The 20,223-nt window shown below is 49.9% G+C and overlaps 1 protein-coding gene across 2 annotated transcripts in view; it reads right to left on the bottom strand.

Moving 5' to 3' along the window:
* LOC126530699 (coronin-2B-like) overlaps window positions 1-20,223 on the bottom strand; it is a 257,873-nt gene that overhangs the window by 102,631 nt on the left and 135,019 nt on the right. The window lies entirely within an intron of this gene.

Below are 20,223 nucleotides of genomic sequence, written 5' to 3'. Positions count from 1 at the left end.
AAGACGACGATGTGCCACGCAGACTTCTTTCTGGCGCGAGTTAACAGAAACATGATTAAAAGTATGTTCTTTCTTTCTTTCTTTCTTTCTTTCTTTCTTTCTTTCTTTCTTTCTTTCTTTATTTCTTTATTTCTAAGTGTACTAGCTTTGAATGGTACAAACATTGCAGGACCTACGTAACTCCTGCAGCCTGTATTGCTTCGTTCCGCTTGGTCTGCGTACCCAGTTTTGCGCCTTTGCGAAGTGCACGCACGAGTTTGTCTGACTCAAATGGGCCTGTTAGACGTGGAACAACGATGTGATTTTAAATGGAAGCGCGTTAGGAGCCATCCCACACGGAACGGGCTTCCGCCGAATGGGCTCGATTCAGCGGAAGTCTCTCTCTCTCTCTCTACCTTGACCTGCATGGCGCCCACATCGTTCATGCACACACCTGGTGGCTACTTAATGATTCACAGCCAGACGAACAACTGGACTGTCAGATCGCCACGAGGCATGCAGCATGTATGACTATAAAAGCGCTAAAAAACCGCGAGTGACTTGATTTCCGCGGGGACCCCATTCCCGCAAATGGTGCGCAGAACCGAAAAAAAAAAAAGAGAGCAGTTTCGCCGTGCGCGACCGTGCGCGAGAACTTGCCCGCCGCGACGGTCCCACGGCCTCCGAGGGGCTGGACATTCAGTTTAATGACCCGCTACTCACTTATCACGAAATCACCTCATACTATCGAAAAGGCAGAATGAAATATCCGCTCCCGCACTCCAAACTCGAACGCGCGCAGGCGGTCGCGTTTCGAATGCTACAAACGGACTCGTATCCGTCACGAGGCCTACTGAGTCATTATAACTCAGACATCCCGGCAAATTGCCCAGACTGCCAAGAACTTTATTGCTCACTCTCGCACATGCTATGGCAATGTACCGCGTTACCAAAGGGCCCTCTCTCTAGTGAGCCCGAATGGGAAGAAGCCCTCAAAAGCCCGGACCTCAAACTCCAGCTCAAGGCCGTCCAGAGGGCCCAAGAACTGGCGGAGCGTCACCACGTTCCCGTCCCGACTTGGGCGTCGCCTACGGTTTCGGCCCGAGGAGCTCCCCGTATGGGATCTCTAACGGCTTAAAACTCCTCAGGACCTCACTGAAGGTCTTGACTGACTGATTTCGCCCTAAAACCGAAGCATCGATTGCGATAGCAAATTAGCAGACATCCGTACGATGTAAGGATAGTACTTTTATCGCCCTTATCAACTTGTAAACACTCGCTTGCCAGGGTCGCCTAGCAAGCGAATGTTTAATATTCGCTTGCTAGGTGACGCCACGTCAAATTAACAAGTATGGTGTCAGCGCGCACAGCAAACATGAAAACATCGCGTTTGATGACCGCGTATGTCGAAACGCTGGCGTGAGGAAACACGGCAGCAGCAGCGAGCGAAGTGACATTCGTGCTCTCTATCGCTTCAACGCAAAGCGAGCGCGCCGAGGACACGCAGCACGCACAAAGGTACGAGGCGCCAACGTATCTGTAGACTCTGTGCCAACGCAGATCGTTCTCAATCAATATACGGCCGCATGAGCGCGCACAGCCGCCACATGCGCAGTTCACGATTAAAAACTCAAATTAAATTATGGAGTTTTACGTGCCAAAACCACTTTCTGATTGTGAGGCACGCCGTAGTGGGGGACTCCGGAAATTTTGACCACCTGGGGTTCTTTAACGTGCACCTAAATCTAAGCACCACGGGCGTTTTCGCATTTCACCCCATCGAAATGCGGCCGCCGTGGCCGGAATTCGATCCCGCGACCTCGTGCTCAGCAGCGCAACACCATAGTCACTGATCAACCACGGCGGGTTTGTTCACGATTGGCCCGACGCCGTAAGGAACACAAAGACAAAGAAGAAGAAGACATCTGTCGTCTTCGTCTTCCTTCCGCAGTTAGGCCAACCATGCGTTCATATACAAACTCGACCATATTTTAAGTTATTGTAATTAAGAACGTCATCAGACCGTAAGCGAATTTTTTATCCAGTGCTGGAGTCTTTCCAGAGATTACTTAATGCTGTAGTTTTCTTGGAAGGCTATAGAAAGCTTGGGAAATAATTTCAAAACGCTGTTTTGTGATTAAAGCAAAGATAAACAGACTTCAGCAAATTCCCGGGTTTACTGAACTAATTTGCTCCGATGAATACGGCGACCACGAACAGTGTGTCAAGAGTCAAATATCTCCGTTATTCCATTAGTGTGTTTATTTATATTTATGTTTTCATGTACTTGTTCATTTGCTTCTTCGTGTATTCATTTATGCGCATTTTCCTTTATGTATGACTTGCCCTTTAGTCCACCATTTCTGTATTCTCTGTGAAAGTGTGTCAACGCCGCCCTGCTTTGTATATTTCATTCGTATACTTCATTAGCTTTTCTTTCGTTTGCCTGAACACTTATGTGCACATTGTACCGGGTGTCTTGCCGCGACCACTGTAGTACGTTACTCGCCAATGCAAACGTGTCGACGCTCTCGCCATTTCGTGTATGTGTGCGTGCGCGCGCGTTTTCATTAGGTCATTCGTGCACGTCATTTCCGTCTCGTCATATCACGATCAAATGTTTCGAAAAAAGCAGGCGAGGAATGTTGTCAAGGTTTTCAATACCACAAAAATAAACAACGCTGCACCTGCCCTTCCTGTTATCGCGTGAAGGACTGACAGTATAACTAACTAACTAACTAACTAACTAACTAACTAACTAACTAACTAACTAACTAACTAACTAACTAACTAACTAACTAACTAACTAACTAACTAACTAACTAATCAACTAACTAACTAATCAACTAACTAACTAAATAAATAAATAAATAAATAAATAAATAATGCATCTGAAGTCAAGCTTTCGGAGAAGCGTTTACTTAAACAATGCGATGCGTACAACTGTCTTTATTAATAGTCATCCGTGCACCATGTAATCTCATGCAGTGTTTGAGGTTTGCGCACCACACTGGTTCACAAATTTAACATGGTGCAATATTTATTACACGGTGCACCATTCACAGTCTAAGCCGAAGAGCGAATAGCAGCTCACGGGAATGCGCACTCTGAGATGTCGACGCGGTATAACCTCACAAGGACGAAGGTGACGTTTGTCGAGGGAGGAATTACGTGTGGAGAAGTGTATACGACGAGAGAGAGAGAGAGAGAATGAAAAGAAATGTGGCGTTTTATGCGCGACAACCACGGTCTGATTACGAGGCACGCCGTACAAGACTTTGCAACGTGGTCGGTGAACATGGGTTAAATTATGGATCCGGGGACCTGAAAGAGGTGCGAACGCATTTCGCCGGCAACAATTAGTTAATTGCAATATGTGCCGTAAATAAATAATATGTTAATTGGTGAGCTTTACTTAATTAGTTGAATCTGTGTTTCGATTTCTCGTGACAATAATGTACGCCTCTTCGAATATAGTCCAGCTCAAGGACAAAAATGTTGCTATCTGCCACAGCCGATTTTTAACAATTCCGTAAAGGTTACAAATGATAACCCCGTATAATGCTTCGCGCCACGACTGTAACCCCTTAAGAGAGCTTCGGCCGTATTTCTTTTTCAAAACAATGTTTACCTATATAGGTGAGTCGCCGCCGCTTTTCCATATCGGGTATGTCTGTCTTTAGCCTCCATTTCTAGCCTCTTTCTTGGGCTCATCTCGAATACAGTGCAGTCTAAACATGTGAAAAAAACAACTAATGATGTGATGACTGATTATTATTATTATTATTATTATTATTATTATTATTATGAAGCATATAATTTATTCAGAGAGCCACGATGATGATGACTGTGATCATGAATAAAACAGTGATGATTGTGGTTATGTTAGTGATGCTATGACGATTATGGTGATGCTGATAATTATGTTAACTGTTCGCCCCCAATTCGACCAGGTAAGCATTGTGTTTTCTCGGCTTCAACTAGAGGTTGAAGAGCCAGCCAACATTTCATTCTTTTAACCTTATGGCGTGGGTGAAGCTGCGTATGAGACGACGGCCTGACGATGACTTGACGTCGGTGTCGTCGTCGGAGTAGCGGAAGAGACGGACGGACAGACACGTGCAGCAAGCACAGTTTCTGCCTTTATAAACCGTTCGACTCCCAAATTCTTTCGTCAGAATGTGCGAAATTTACAGCTTTCTTTCTTTTTTTGGCATACCATTGCACATTGTATCCGTATACGATAAATGTTTCTTTACACGTGCCGTTTCGCTCTTATAGTCACCCAAAAAAGATATCAACGAGAGACGCCTGATCTGGAACAGAGAATTTCCCTCGATCGGCACACGTTTAAGGTTCCAACTCAAAGTTATCTGAGCAGGCGATAACGAAAGGGATCGAGAGCATCGAGGAATGCCTTCGAGTGCCGAAATTCAAATGCAGGAAGCGAATCAAATTGACGAGCGCGTCTCGTCTAATGACCTGTGAACCGGACGATACGGTTCGTCTTTGGCTATCTCGGTAGAAACAGCCAAGACTAGTACAGCCGCGGCTTGGTGGTTAAGGGTTAAGTGGGGCCGAATCACGGAGACCAAGGGCCGAATCATGGAGCTTTTTTTTGTTTGTAAGTGCTATTTACGAACCATAGACGCTAATAATGCGTCTTCGCTAATAATATGTCGAGCATCAGGATTGATTGGAACTTTATCTTACGAACAATTCTGTAGCGGAAGAGCTTTCTTTCTTTTATGAATACGGGCTTTGGTCCAGGGAATATTCGCATGACGTAACGTGCGCCATATTGTTGTCCGATTCACAGCTTCCTCGGTTCTGCATAGAGATATAAGTGGATCGAGATAACGCGCAGCTTTTCGCTGTGCTGGCTGCACGTACTAGGCTATGACGGCCTAATACGCACGGATGAAGACGGCACGTCAATCCATAGTCGCCTGTTTTATTTACAACTCAGGTGAGATGCGTGTCGCGAGACCCTCCGTTTCGGAGCACAGTTACGTTTACGAGTAAACCGTCCCCTCGCGGTTGCGTTGGATGCATTACGGTGCGTCGTCATCGATAGGCGGAAATACATCGTGGGCGAAAAATGTCGCAACCGTTATTTCTTTCCTTCCTACTGCCAAAGGCTGCTGCATTTCTTCCTTTCTCTCCTTTTTTTCTTCGCGTTCTGTCGTGAAAGGAGTCTCCGTCCATTCCGCCCTGCTTCCCGCTCCGCTCGGCGTCGTGTCCACCACCTCGCCTTCCCTTTCCCAGCAGTGTATACCTTCTTTCCCTCTTTTCCTTTTATCTCGGTGTCGCTGGAAAAAAACTAAAAAAAAAAAAATAGCGCGACGACAGCGCTCTCTTCGAGGCACGCAGCCGATAAGGCGCAGCGCGCTAGACGGTGGAGAGCGAGTGAACCGAAGTGTTCCAGTTGCGATGGTTCCGAATGCCGTGGTGGCCGCCTCGACGGCTCCTTCGGTCGCCTCGGGGTGGTGCTTGCTTCTCTTTTGGAATCGCCTCTGGCGGGAAGCCCTCGGCCTGCTTGGACCGCACCGATCGTCGTTCGGCGATCGGTGCGAAGAAGCCACGCGGCGGCATCCGTCCGCAGCCTCGTCGTAATGCCCGCAACCGCCCCTCGAAGCCTTTCTCTTTCCTCCGGAGTGTTTTTTTCCGTCGATTCTCCCTCGCAGCGTCGTTACGCGAGACCGCAGGGCACAGCTGAAGAGAGGTTGTGCTTCGAATGAAATCCTGCTGTGTACGTGGACGCTCAATACCCTGTGCGGTGCGGAAAAGCGGAGCGCGCGCATATATATTCAGTCAGTTCCTGCCGTCGTACGTAGTTCGCTCTAGGAACGGCAGGTGGGCTGCGAGTGGCATTGTCGTAAGCTTACATTGCCGTGCCTGTAGACAAGCTGCGTATGATTGTAAACAAAACGGTCTTTCTTGCGGGCAAAAAAAAAAAAAAAAAAATTATGGGTGACTTTCTTACTCGTCATTTCAGTGGCGCGCTTGCTAAGGGTGACCGACGTTGACTCGCTTTTATTTTTATTCTCCTAAATTTAGCTCTTCGAACAACAATATCTCCAAACTATTGAAAGCTGAATCACTTCTATTCATTTTGTCTTCCAGGTTTTCTTGTGACATTAGTTTCTCCAAGTAAAAATTTATCAATGCGATTTGCATTCGTTGGATTCTTCAAGCACTTGGTCCGCCGCGGCGTCTAGCCAAATTATTTGGCCGATCCGGCGCGTGGTGCGTATAAAAAAAAAAGTAGACCGATCCCGAAGATAGAGCACTCTAAAGGTGTGGGCCTAAACTCCTTGCCGGCGCTCCTCAATTAAAGATAAAAAGAAAAAAGAAGTCCTTTAAAATCGGGATTGAACCCACGTTAGACGGGTTCCTGAAGCGCAACACCCTGACGCGCTCTGCGCCGAATTTCTCTTTTTTTTTAATACGTGGTATTTAATGCCTGCGGGAAGGGAGGGATTAATAGTGCTCCCACGCACCGGCGCACGCGGACGTACCGCTAGATGTCGCAGGCTGTCCGCGATGGAAGCGCGAGAGAGGAGCCTAGCTGCAGTACACGCCTCATACATGACGCGTTTCGGTTCCGGCGGTGGCGGTACGGTGTATCGCTACACTGGTTCGTGGATAATCGCATTAACGTAGAGATTCATCGTCGAGCGGATTCTGCGGGACTTTGTATTTATTTCTTTTTTTTTCTGCACAATAAGTGGCAGCAGCGCCGCCGCATTGTGAAGACGTCACGCTCTGCGCTATCTGCAACGTGCTTTATTGCGCGAAGGTGGCTGAGAAAATGATCCACACGTGTCTTTCGCATCCCAGAACCTCGAAGACAAACGGAATAATAACAACTATGACGTCACGAACCGCCGCTTGATGTCTAGGGGACGTCTTAGTGGAGACCTTCCCTATAAATTTGGACCACCTCATTCGGTCAATTACGTCACGTGAATCCAACTATACTCGGAGCTAGGTTTGCGATCGCACCCCGATACGTGTCCAAAAAATGCCGAGAGACATCCGGAAGGCAGGTCACACACACACTGTGTCCCGCGATTCCGCGAGCCGCCCCAGTGGCGACGGCGTGTGTTCGACGACATGTCGTCGCCTCCTGCCGATTTACATTGGCCTCGAATCGCGCCGAGATCGTGCAGTGCCGTGACCTCGAGCGACCTGTCGCAAGCGATGGAATACTCGCCTGAAGCTGTTTGGAGGGAAGAGGGCGGGGAGAGGGCGGATGCGCCCTGAAGTAGAGTCACTGGAAAAAATTTCAGAGTACCGCATTCGTTTTCCCCGCGCCGCCGCCGCGCTTATTGGCCCAACCATACCACGTGACTTTGGAGTGCCATATACCTTCCAAGCGCCGGGCGGGCCGGCTGAGTTAGAGCGCAGGCAGCGCAGGTTCCCTACGTTTTTTGGTGTTCCGATTGTCGCGCTCGCGTTTGACTGCAAGGATGCAGCAACCGAACTGAGTCTGGAAAGACTTTTTTCTAGATTCCGACCGGGAAAAATGACCGAGGGCGTAGTTCTGCGTAGTTACACAGAATCGGCCGGGAGGACTTCAAGCCTACAAAAAACACCCGCGTGTACGAGGTATAAGAACACTTTGCTTGTGTTTTTCGGCACTGTTTTAGAAGATATTTAAGCGAAGTGCACGCGGTGTTAGCGATGCTACGAAAATAGGAGTTCATTGCAGGGATCGTTCGCGCCTTGCACGTTTGACGCGGGCACACGGGTACGCGTTTGTTGCTCAACACACACAGTTATTCCGTGCTCGTGGCACGCGAAGGCACACTTGTCGCGCGAGAATTCCGCGTCCTCACGTGCATCAGGTACTCGCATGATTTCTCCGCGCACGTGAGCGCACTCTCGCCTCGAGTCACTGAGTCACTCGACCAATATGGCACTTGCTTTTCGCAGATCGTGACGATCGCAGTCAATAAAAATATGGTCAATACGCGGCCCATGATACTTCCTTTTTTCCACTTATCCTTTGCTCATTTATACATACGCATTTCGAGTTTGAAACCAATGGCCAGGTGATATTAACAACACATGCTTCAAATTTTTAGCTTGTAAGCCGAGCAGATGCAATGAACTGAAGTCAGCATACATATTATGTTTTATGTTGAAATGCTACGGTGCATACCCAAATAATGTTGTGCTTGATGCATAACAATAAATACGAAACAACAGAACACCCAGTAGCTTTAGTTTCACTCTGTCACTATGAATGTTACATAAACCGCTCTAAAAGCACAAGAATTTTATACATCGCCTGTGTAACTTTAAATAAAAGTGCTGCGTCACGAGCGGGCGTTCCTGCTTTTTTTTTTTTTTTTTTTTTTTACACAGGCAGCAAACCTTGGCAGTCTAAGAAAACCGTCATAAATAAGTTGAGAAGAGTAGCCGCTCATGAACGCAGTAGACAGCCGCGTTCATAAATCGCAATGTACCAAACTCTCGCTTATAATCAGCGTACGGAAGTGCATATACGTTGCTGCAATCATGCAAATGGCTCATATCGGCCTTCCCCAAGATTTAGTGCGCAAAATGGTCCTCGAAGTTGGTTTTTACGCCTGCTGTGCACAGATCGTGTTACGATCACGGCGCAAACACCGGTGCGCACACGGCAGTCGCAGTGTGTCGTGCGTATACGGCGGACGAAGTCGCCCGGCAGAATCGAGAACGCGCAGTATCCGTTTACAAACTAAATTAAATGTACCCGATTTAGCTTGTGAAATTATACAATGAACGTACGTGCCTGTGACACTGTCAGGTGTTAGTTTCGTCCTGATTGGAAACATTCAATAGAAGCCGACGGCGGTCCACGATGTTCATGCCCAAAAGCACAAGCTTGCCTCATTCCGGCTCGAAGTGACGAAATGTTTCCTTCGTAGCGCGCTCCGCGGAAGGGGAAAAAAAAAAACGCGTGCATAAGCTCCCGATAGCAGCGCTAAGCTGCTGCCCACAATCGTAGCACAGTTCCAGCAGTATAGACACGATCGGTGTGCAAAACAACCACCGGCTGCATTACTTCGCACAAAATAACATTTTATTTTCGTTCTTAGCAACCATTATCTCCGGGCACAAAGTATTTGTACTTCAGTAAACACTCAACCCGATGTGTCACCGAATATCAAGCTCTTCCAACACGCCGGCCTTCCCGCGACGCAGTCGGCTTGGAAGGTATATGGCGGTGGCCGCTCAGTGTTGCCAGTCAAATCCTGACCTTTGCGGCGTACTCTGAAATTTTTTCCAGTGACTCTACCCTGAAGCCTACACGCGCGCCTCTACCCTTCCCAAATGCAGCTATGCGGTCGCGGTTCTCTTTATTTGCCTCCCCCCTTCTCTTCTTCTTCCATCTTCACGTACTTCTTCTGCCTCCACATTCTTCTTGTTCACGATCATCTACATTCTAGAGATCAGCTCCATCATCGTCCTCATCATCATTTTCTTTATTCTTCATGATCGCCATCCTGTTACTTATCAGTTTCTTCTCATCATTACCACGTCTTTCCCCCTCACTCTTTGTGTTCTACATCGTCCGGTGCTTATCTTCGTCATGTTCTGCTTCATTCCTCTTCCACTCGGCGCGATAGCCCATGTTGTTACGTGTCGCTGCGCAGCTATATTCTATATGGTGGCTAAACTTACTTAGATTCGTGCGCTTGAGATTTAGGCGCGTGTTAAAGAACCCCAGGTGGTCAAAATTGATCCGGTGCCCCCCACTGCGGCGTGCCTCGTAATCGGATTGTGGCTTTTGCACGTAAGAAACGCCAGAATTAATTAAACTGACCCCTAAACACTTCTTGTCGAAGTCGAGAAATGCAGTTATAGTTGCAATAGATTGCTTCAGAAGTGCCTTGCAGCAGAAAGTACTGCAAAGCGGTTAACATGAAACGGACATGAATCAAACATCGATCCCGTTGCGGTACTTGCGCTCCTTCTTCAATGCCTTGCACTGCGAAGGCTACGGCGGAGCGGAGTGTGCCCGCAATGCTCCGCCTAGTTGAACCTCGCCGTGGCGCGCATTTCAAATTTGATTTTGGATGTTTACGTAGACGCCACTGCTTCCGACTTTGGCGCTAGCTACGACGCGCCAAACGCGATTGTCCTCATCGAGAGGCAGTGCGCTCAGCCAGCGGAGCCGTCGCGGAACATCCACGGTGGCCGCGGTATCTAAGCTACGCAGCAGATCGCAGCTATATGCAGATGCAGTGCGCATGCGCAGCGTTTGCCTTGCGCAACACAGAATTGTATGAAACTCTACGCACCACAGAGACTGAGAGCACGCTCGCGCTCACGTGCTCTTGTCTGACCGTGCTGCGTAGTGTAGACTGGCTCTGTCCTGCACCAACTAGCCACATCCAACTTGAGCATTTTTAAGCGCTATCAATAACGCGATCAATGGCTCAGTACGAAGCGAAGTCTGCCAAGGCGTCTACCAGGAGCGGTCAGGAGTGAGCTCGCTGGCAACCATGCGTGTGTGTGATCTGACCTTAAATTTCGCGTGGTTCGGGGCTATATAGTTGACTGTTCAAAACTAGCCGAAATTAGCGAGGCCCGGCGGCTGCAACACCGATAAGCAATGTGGCCAAAGTTTAATTGCTATACGCAGGCGGCTGCGGTCCAGCGTGATCAGACGATAGTCGGCTTCTTCCGGAAGTACGTAATTCTTACCGAAATTCGAAAGCAGATTTCCGCTTACTTCAGCCCGTCTATTACATTGCGTCAATAAATACACACAGTAACAGTAGGAAGAAGGGCACTGATCCAAACATCCTTCTTGATTGATGTCGGCTATTGGCTAATAGCAGCGTCGTATGGGAATCTGCTACGACGGCACAGCGCTCGTATAGAAAACTCTCATAGACGGTGGCGCCAGATTTCCCTCTGTAGGTAATATAGTGAGAAACTCTATGGCGACAGCCAACGCCGGCACCTGCTCGTGTTGACAAGAAAAGAAAAGAAAGAAAGAAAAGCAATTTTTCCACCGATATTTATAGGCGCGTAGCTACACAATGGCGCGGACTTCCTACTCTTAGCGCAGGGCACTCGAGATAGTAGGCGTGAGCCCCACTTCGTTGCTCGTTTCCTCTTGCATAGCATCGTCTTATCTTTCTTTGTGCGTGTGTGTGTGTGCGTGCGTGTGTGTGTGTGCGTGCGTGTGTGTGTGTGTGTGTGTGTGCGCGCGCGCGTGTGCGTGTGTGTGTGTGCGTGTGTGTGTGTTCGTCCGGTAGCGAATAGGGCAGGTCTTTCGAGAGGCCCGCGTGTCCCCTGCCGAACTGGCTGTGTCTGATACTGTTAATATCTCCGATCGCTTATATGCAAGAAATGCGGACGGAATTATTGTGCCCGACTCCTATAGAGTCGTGACTGAAATATGTCGCATGTAGTATATCATATGGCATATAGTGTCGCATGCGTGTACATGGTAACAAACTATAATGACCCACTTCCACCTCTATAGTGCTAAAAGTGAATGTTGTATTGACTTGTTTTCATTTTATCTGCTCCATTTGCCTGTATTGTCATTGCATTGCATTTTTTTTCCTGCGTTGTCAGTCACTGCCTAATGGGAGATACAGGTCTCGTCAAGCGGTTGATTTCGCTTTTTATCCGTGGTTTTTTCCCGGGTGTCTTATGGAAAAAGAATTCACGCAGAAACTCCTCTCGTAGTTGCCTAATTATGCGTAAGCATTGTTCCACTTGCTCATCTCCACGCAGCCCGGTGTCATTATCAATGTTGTGCAATTTGATCCGACCAGCATAAACCCTTATGAATCCTCATCGGTCGTTCGCTTATCGTATTTGATAGCGAACACGATAAGGCAGGTTTAATTAAGAAATATTTCATTACGTCACTCGAGCGGACGACCATTGGTGTTAATTAAGGCAATGTTAATGAGCCACGGGTAATTAAGACGGATTTAATTAAGGCACTCGAACCCTCGACCTTAGGTGGGAGTCTAAGCCACGACCTTTGATGTTAAGGTGAATTAGGGCTAGTGTGCGAAGCTGTCGCAGAACCACCACTACATTTGCTTAGAGGGGTATGCAATGTTCTTCTCCGTGGTGTCGGGCATCGGCGCTCGTCGTTCCCGGCGACGCTGGGTATTGTGTGCTTGTATTTCCCGCCCTTGTTCTGCGTGGCGGCCTTCCTTGGGACGTCGTCGTCGGGCGGGAGCGACATGACAGTGTTCCTCTTGTTCGTTGTGCTCGTGAGCGTCTTGCTGTAGTTCCCCGCTCTGCGCAGAGTCGTCGAGTTGTTTCTGGCGTAATCTGTATTGGCGCTGATACTCTGCATTCCTGCGCTTCCGTTCTTCTTCAGTAAGCGGCTGCGATCGTCTTGGCGCCATTACGGCGAATGCGGCAGCGCCGCGGCGACACGAACTGCTGCGGCGCAAAATGCCCCCCCCCCCCCCCCCGCCCCCCAAAACAATGTAAGAGGTGGGAGTTCGCCTACCAGACAGTTGAGGAAACGGTAGTGTCAACACGATGGTGCCGCTAGGAAAAAGTACTGTCATCGATAGGCACAATGGTGTCATCGAGAAGGAACACTCAACGCAATGTGCTCTAGGGAGACCTCAGCAAATCAAACTCACCCGAGAGGTCGCAATATGGCCGGTTGGTCGTCTTTCGTTGTTGCGACCTCGTCATAAGCAGCAACGTTACGCTCGGAAACGTAACGCAGCAGCCCTAAACTCGGCAACAAGTAATTCTCTCACATTTACACATAATAAGAATTGCTTAATTGCCCCGATCGATGTATTTTTACATCGCTCTAAAAGAAGCTCGTAAGTTCTGAAAACTTATCGACTATTGTGTGTAGCGGCTTTAATGCCCTCAAACATGCTTCGAAAAAATGCTCAATGCTGCACTCACACCGAACATAATAAATGGTACTCCAAAGAACCAACACACACACACACACGCACCCCCCCCCCCCCCCCTGTCGCTCCTACCTCATGAGACAGAACTCAAACGGCAGCTGAAAAAAGGGTTTGCGCACATTCAAATTGCAGTCCAACGCTATCATGCCTTGTTGGAATCGTACCGCTGGCACGAGTTGTTGGGGTCTCGGTTCTGACGCCCGTTATTGCCAATGGGTCGCAAGCCCCAAGGGTAGCGTTGGCCTGGCGGCCTGGGGCACTGGAAGCATCCGAAGGTCCCGGCAAAGCATGAGAAGACTGGTAACAAAACAACTTGTTTATTCTAACATAGCAAAAGAGCGGCCGGTCAGGTCGACCGAAGTGGAGAGACGGGAGAGCACGTAACTCAACAGTACAAATCGGAGCCTCTGCCCTGGCGTCCGGGGGCAGCTGCTCTTATACTCTCGGCGTCGCGGTCCAAAAGGGAAGGAGGGAAGGTCACGGGATGAAGGTCACGGGACGGCGCAGCAGGAGCCCACGACGGCGCGAACTGTCGGGCCGAGAGACCTGCTGAACCGAGTGTAGTGACGCATCGCCAACCCTCACCCACACGACGGCGCGAACAGTTGAGCCGAGAGACGTCCAGGCTCCTCATTCGGGGAACTCCGCTCCCCGGCTGCCGCGCTTTGACAAGCGAGGGCACACACACACACACGCACACACGAAGACACGTGGCACTGAAACACGCCTGGACACGCTTGGCGGGTAGGCGTTGCGGCGGCGTCGAACAGGCCAAAATGTCCGCCGTTTTGAACAAAGCCCCGGCGTCCGTTGCATCCGCGCCGGCATTACCGCGCGTTGAAGGCGAAACGTAACAGACCGCCCCGCCGGGGGAAGGAGATCCCGATGGTCAGGGGACTGCATCCGCTGTCCGGAGGGATGTCGCTCGATGATGCTCATAACCGAAGTTGGGCGTCCTTGGGCGTTTCTTGAGCGTAGCGCACAGAGAAGGCCTCGTTCTCACGTTCAGGCGCACACAGGACACTGCAAAGTGACTTCGGGAGAGTTGACATTTTTGTTCTCGTTTCCGGCAAGCGTTAGAACCACGCCAAAAGTCAACCGCTCAGTCAGCAAGCACGGCACAACCCTCACTAAGCCCTGCCAGGCTCTTCCCCCTTTTATACTGCTGCCTAGTTCCTTACAGTAGTTTAGCAGCACTCAGAACGCGTCCACAAATCGGAAAAATTGCACTAAAAAGCACATCATCACTTTGAAACACTACACAAAAGCAATAGGTTAAAAATCCTGCCTCAGGAAGAAAAACATCAGTAACAAGCAATTTTGAGGCTGATTCTCACGTTAGGGGCTTCGACTTAAGCCATCGGCGTTACCGTTGAGACTCCCCTTTTTGTAACGTACCTCAAAGGAATATTGTTGCAAAGCGAGGCTCCAGCGCAGGAGGCGGCCATTTTTGGGAGAGATGGTCTGCAGCCATTGGAGAGGGCAGTGATCCGTTTCAATGATAAACCTCGAGCCAGCTAGGTAACATGACAATTTCTGAACGGCCCACACGATACACGCACACTCTTTCTCGGTGGCGCTATACGCCTGCTCACGACTGGTCAGCTTACGACTAGCATACAGGACGGGGTGTTCTACTTCTCCATTTTCCCGTTGGCACAGTACAACGCCCATGCCTCGCTCACTAGCATCACACTGAACAACGAACCCTTTTGTGTAGTCGGGCGATCGTAGCACAGGTTGGCTTGTTAGGGCGCTCTTTAGGGCGCTAAAAGCTCTTTCCTTCGTCTCATCCCAGACGACTGTTTGCGGCTCTGTCTTTCTTAGAGCATCCGTCAAGGGAGCCGCGATATCAGAGTACCTGGGGATGTACCTCTGATAGTAGCCGGCGACACCTAAGAACGACCGAATATCGGTCTTCGTGCGCGGTTGCGGGAAGTCTCGCACAGCGGCCACCTTTATTTCAGAGGGGCGGCGACGACCCCGACCAATCACGTGTCCGAGGTAGACAACCTCGGCTTGTGCTAACTGGCACTTGGGAGCCTTGACTGTCAAGCCCGCATCGCGCAGGCGGGTTAGCACTGCCCGCAAGTGCGCCATATGCTCAGGCCAGGATGCGGAGAATATCGCTACGTCGTCTAGATACGGTAAAGCGAATTCTTGCTGTCCCCGCAACACTTTATCCATGAGGCTTGAAAAGCAGTATGGCGCGTTCTTCAAACCAAAACTCAAAACTTTAGGACGGAATGTCCCCATGGGTGAAATGAACGCCGCATACCTACTAGCCTCTTCTGTAAGTGGAACCTGCCAATAACCCCTGACAAGATCTAGGGTGGAAATAAACTGAGCGCTACTCACTCTCTCAAGGCGCTCCTCGATGTTAGGGATCGGATAAATTTGATCCTTAGTGATGGAATTAAGCCTGCGGTAGTCGACGCAAGGACGAGGTTCCTTGCCCGGTACCTCAACTAAAATCAAAGGGGAGGTATAATCACTCTCACCCGCTTCAATAACACCGAGCTGTAGCATTTTCTTTACCTCAGCCTCCATAATATCGCTCTGGCGGGGTGACACCCGGTACGCCTTGGATCGTACTGGCTCTGGGGAGGTAAGTTCTATGTCATGAGTAAGGACAGAAGTCCTACCAGGCCTCTCAGAGAACAGACCTTGAAACTCTTGTAAGAGCTGGTGTAGTTCGGTTTTCTGCTCAGGCGACAGCGATGCTTTACTTATTAAGTCACTAATGACTTGATCGGTGTCTTTCCTGTTCGTCACTGAGCCTAGTCCCGGAAGCTCTTCTAACTTTCCCGCATCGGGAATTTCCTCTCCAGTATCTGGTGCCTTTAACGCTACAGGCTCAATTTTATCCCGTTCGGGCGTGCTCCGAATACCAGCTTGCTGCGCCTCTGACCCTTTCTCATCGTTCAACAACGTCGGCCCCGCAACTACCGCCTTTGCAGCGAGCTCCCGAACCTTCGATCTGGTTAAGGCCTGAACGCTAGCCTCACCAAACAAAAGCCCCTTCTCGCGCAGGAGGTGATCGGACCTGTTCGAAAATAGGTACGGGTACTGGGGGGGCAGCATAGATGACACTGCGGCCTCCGTCTCAAGTGCTCCGAAAGGTCCTTCAATAAGCACCTTTGCTACCGGCAGACACACGCTATGAGCTTCCACTGCTTGCTTGATCCATGCGCATTCGCCCGTGAACATATCGGGTTCTACGTAAGAGGGATGAACTACATCCATCGTAGCTGCGGTATCGCGAAGCACTCGGCACTCTTTCCCGTTCACGAGGAGGTCTCGCATGTAAGGCTCGAGAAGCTTCATGTTCTCGTCAGTGCTGCATATAGAAAAAAACACGACTTTTGGTTTTGTTTCTGGACACTGCGCCGAAAAGTGACCCGGCTTCTGGCACGTATAACACAGGCGCGCTTGCCTCATCTCGAACCGCTTTCTGCGTTCGGCTTCGGTTGCCGCCGTCTCCGTACGTTCGGTCGGACTGCTTTCACTCGCATCCGAACTACGTGTATCCCCCTTTGCTCTCATGGGTGTGAACTTCGGCCTCTCAAACTTGGAGCCAAATTCACCCTTTTGACCGTCCTTAGCTCCGCGAGCCCGACGCGTCACAAACTCCTCGGCTAACTCAGCGGCTCTAGCCACCGTACTAACGTCTGGCCTATCCAAGACCCAGTACCGCACGTTCTCAGGTAACCGACTATAAAACTGTTCTAGCCCGAAACACTGCAGAACTTTCTCGTGGTCACCAAACGCTTTCTCTTCTTTGAGCCACTCCTGCATGTTTGACATAAGCCTGTACGCAAACTCTGTATATGACTCACTTCTGCCTTTCTCATTTTCCCGAAACTTCCGACGGAACGCCTCCGCTGACAGCCGGTACTTTTTTAGCAGACTCGATTTCACTTTGTCGAAATCCTCTGCCTCCTCTCTCTCCAAGCGAGCGACTACGTCGGCCGCCTCGCCGGGTAGCAAAGTGAGCAAGCGCTGTGGCCACGTTTCCCGAGAGAACCCCTGCTTCTCGCATGTTCGCTCAAAGTTAACCAGGAACAAACCAATGTCCTCTCCAAGCTTAAACGGCCGCATCAGGTCAGTCATTTTGAACAATACTCGTTCTCCTGCACCGTGTGCCTGACTTCCATTACGAGCGCGTTCCATCTCTACCTCGAGACGCTTCATTTCCAAAGCGTGTTCACGCTCTTCTTTTTCTTTCTGTTCTATTCGTTCACGCTCATCTTTCTCTTTCTGTTCTTTAAGTTCGCGCTCCTGTTTCTCTTTTTGCTCTTTAAGTTCGCGCTCCTGTCTTTTTGCCGTCTCCCTCTCCTCAATGGTCTCAAGGCATTCCGACAGCTCGTCATCCTCAGCTTCTAACTCAAAAATAGCCCTTAGCAGTTCTGGTTTTCTGAGTTTGTCTGAGACATCCAGACCCAACTCTCTCGCAAGCTCCAACAATTTCGGTTTGCGCAACGACTTCAAATCCATGGCTGCTCTGAATGCTGCTTTCTCTACTGCCTACTATTGTCTTGCCGCAAACTAACCCGGTAGCAACGACAACCACAATTACCAGCTCTGTTTCTAACACTAACAAAAGCCTGGCAAAACTCAGAAGAAGAAAGTCCCGCACTCACCAAACCTCGCAGCCAAGACTTCAGCGCAGTCGTTCCGCTGCAGGCAACCAGTCATCACACAGGGCTCGTTGCACTGCTCCCGGATGGTCGTTGAGCTGCTCAGCATACAGTCAACCGCATCTCTTCGCTGCTGGCCTCCGTTGTCGCGATCTCACCGCTGGCAACCAGATGTTGGAATCGTACCGCTGGCACGAGTTGTTGGGGTCTCGGTTCTGACGCCCGTTATTGCCAATGGGTCGCAAGCCCCAAGGGTAGCGTTGGCCTGGCGGCCTGGGGCACTGGAAGCATCCGAAGGTCCCGGCAAAGCATGAGAAGACTGGTAACAAAACAACTTGTTTATTCTAACATAGCAAAAGAGCGGCCGGTCAGGTCGACCGAAGTGGAGAGACGGGAGAGCACGTAACTCAACAGTACAAATCGGAGCCTCTGCCCTGGCGTCCGGGGGCAGCTGCTCTTATACTCTCGGCGTCGCGGTCCAAAAGGGAAGGAGGGAAGGTCACGGGATGAAGGTCACGGGACGGCGCAGCAGGAGCCCACGACGGCGCGAACTGTCGGGCCGAGAGACCTGCTGAACCGAGTGTAGTGACGCATCGCCAACCCTCACCCACACGACGGCGCGAACAGTTGAGCCGAGAGACGTCCAGGCTCCTCATTCGGGGAACTCCGCTCCCCGGCTGCCGCGCTTTGACAAGCGAGGGCACACACACACACACGCACACACGAAGACACGTGGCACTGAAACACGCCTGGACACGCTTGGCGGGTAGGCGTTGCGGCGGCGTCGAACAGGCCAAAATGTCCGCCGTTTTGAACAAAGCCCCGGCGTCCGTTGCATCCGCGCCGGCATTACCGCGCGTTGAAGGCGAAACGTAACAGCCTGTATAGGTTGTGTGAAAGTCGTTCTTAACAAAATTTCTGACGCATCTTACTTCGCGAAATCCTATTAGTTCGGAGTATTAGCGCGGAGGCCTTGGTTCGGGATGATTATTCTCTACTGGACAACGCCGCCGACGCCGGATTTTCCGAGAAACGGGACCCTTTACACACTATTAAACAGGCGCTATGCAGGAATGAATATCGAGAACTAGACGTTCGCATGAAGGGTCTTGGTCTATTCCTTTCTTTTAAAACTGTCATATTACATTGTTTTAAAGAAAGCGACTTGTTTCATAACCACACTTGTTGCCCAGGCTACATCTGCGCTTTCCGCCGAAATATTTCTTTAATACTTGCTCTAAGCACCGACCTTGAAAAGCAGAAGTGACCGCTTGTTCTTCCGCCTGTGCCTTTTAATGCTACTCCAATAAACGAATACCACAGCATAGATTTAAAACGAATCTATTCTTTTTTGCGTGTGTGTTCCTGTAGTGAAGTGCGCCGATCCAACACCCTTCCGGAGTAAGAAGGCCTTCGCACGTTATAGCGTGACGTCACGCGTATGAGTGAGTGAGTGAGTGTCAACTTTATTATTAGAAGGGGTAATATGAGACTGGCCTCGAAGTTGGCTTCGCGCCGCGCGTAGCAAGAAAACGAGCAAACTTTTCAGACTTTCATAGGAGCTTTCGATGGTGGTGATGATGATTACTCGCTTCTTGTATCTAAAGCCGATTTTTGCGAGATTTTGCGAGAATGTGGTGTTTGTAACAAAATTTGTGATCGCTTCAAAAGACGTAAAGATCTTATAAACGCAGTCTGGTACACTGGCAATTCTTGAACATTTAGTTATTATTCCATTGACGCAAGTATCTTGCAGTACGCTAGGACGGTTGATGAACTATGCTACTAATATATATATATATATATATAATGCTTATAAATGAAGCGTTATCGGGATTTGAAGCCTCCGATTTTTTGGGAATAGCGAGCAGGTTGCTGTTATTGGTAGCTTTGCACAAATGTTTAGTCATTGTGACGACTAAAGAAGCGCGAACTCTATCTCATTCACACACACACACACACACACACACACACACACACACACACACACACACACACACACACGCGCGCGCGCGCGCTCCCACTATTCCTAGGGTGCTAGCTGCGACTTCGTCGCCACGGCTATCCATCATGCGGCAGCGCTCGACTTTTATACCGCCTCAAAATTGAAATGATATGGAGCTTTCGCGGTCGTTTTCCTATTCCAGTAACTAATCTACTGGCGCGAAATAAACGAAAATAAAGCTTTAGAAAAAAAAAATGCTTTAGCAGCCTCTAAACTGATGACTGACTCTAAACTGATATTCGCGCGTCACTTTCGCTGTCCGATTCGCCCACAGCGCTGGAGGCGCTGCCCTCGACGTCTGTATATTGTACCTGTGGACGCCAGACTAGCATCTTATTCGCGACTGCACCCCCTCGTCTTAGCCATCGCCTGCTCGCCACCGTCGCGAAGGTCGCCCGGGACGATCGGATTCCGTCGGGTAGGGGGCAAGAGGTCGCGGGGGGCGCCCTGACCTCAATAATCATCGGCGCGCGAGGAAGCGAAGGCGCTGATCCGGTTCCTCGACGAGTCGGCCCGTGCGCGTGGATCTATATGAATCCGTGACGTTTTCGCGCGCGCTCTCTCTCTCTCTCCTTTTTGGCGCCTTTTGTACGGATCGTGGCGATCTGCAGCAACGGCCCTTCTTTTTCTAATCATGCCAGTTCCGAAACTCCGCCTCGAACTCTGGGCATACCTCCGGCCA

The sequence above is a fragment of the Dermacentor andersoni genome, chromosome 5, assembly GCF_023375885.2.
Source record: "Dermacentor andersoni chromosome 5, qqDerAnde1_hic_scaffold, whole genome shotgun sequence".
Taxonomy (NCBI): domain Eukaryota; kingdom Metazoa; phylum Arthropoda; class Arachnida; order Ixodida; family Ixodidae; genus Dermacentor; species Dermacentor andersoni.
Note: the sequence above shows the minus strand (reverse complement) of the source record. Positions and strands in the feature narration are given on the sequence as shown.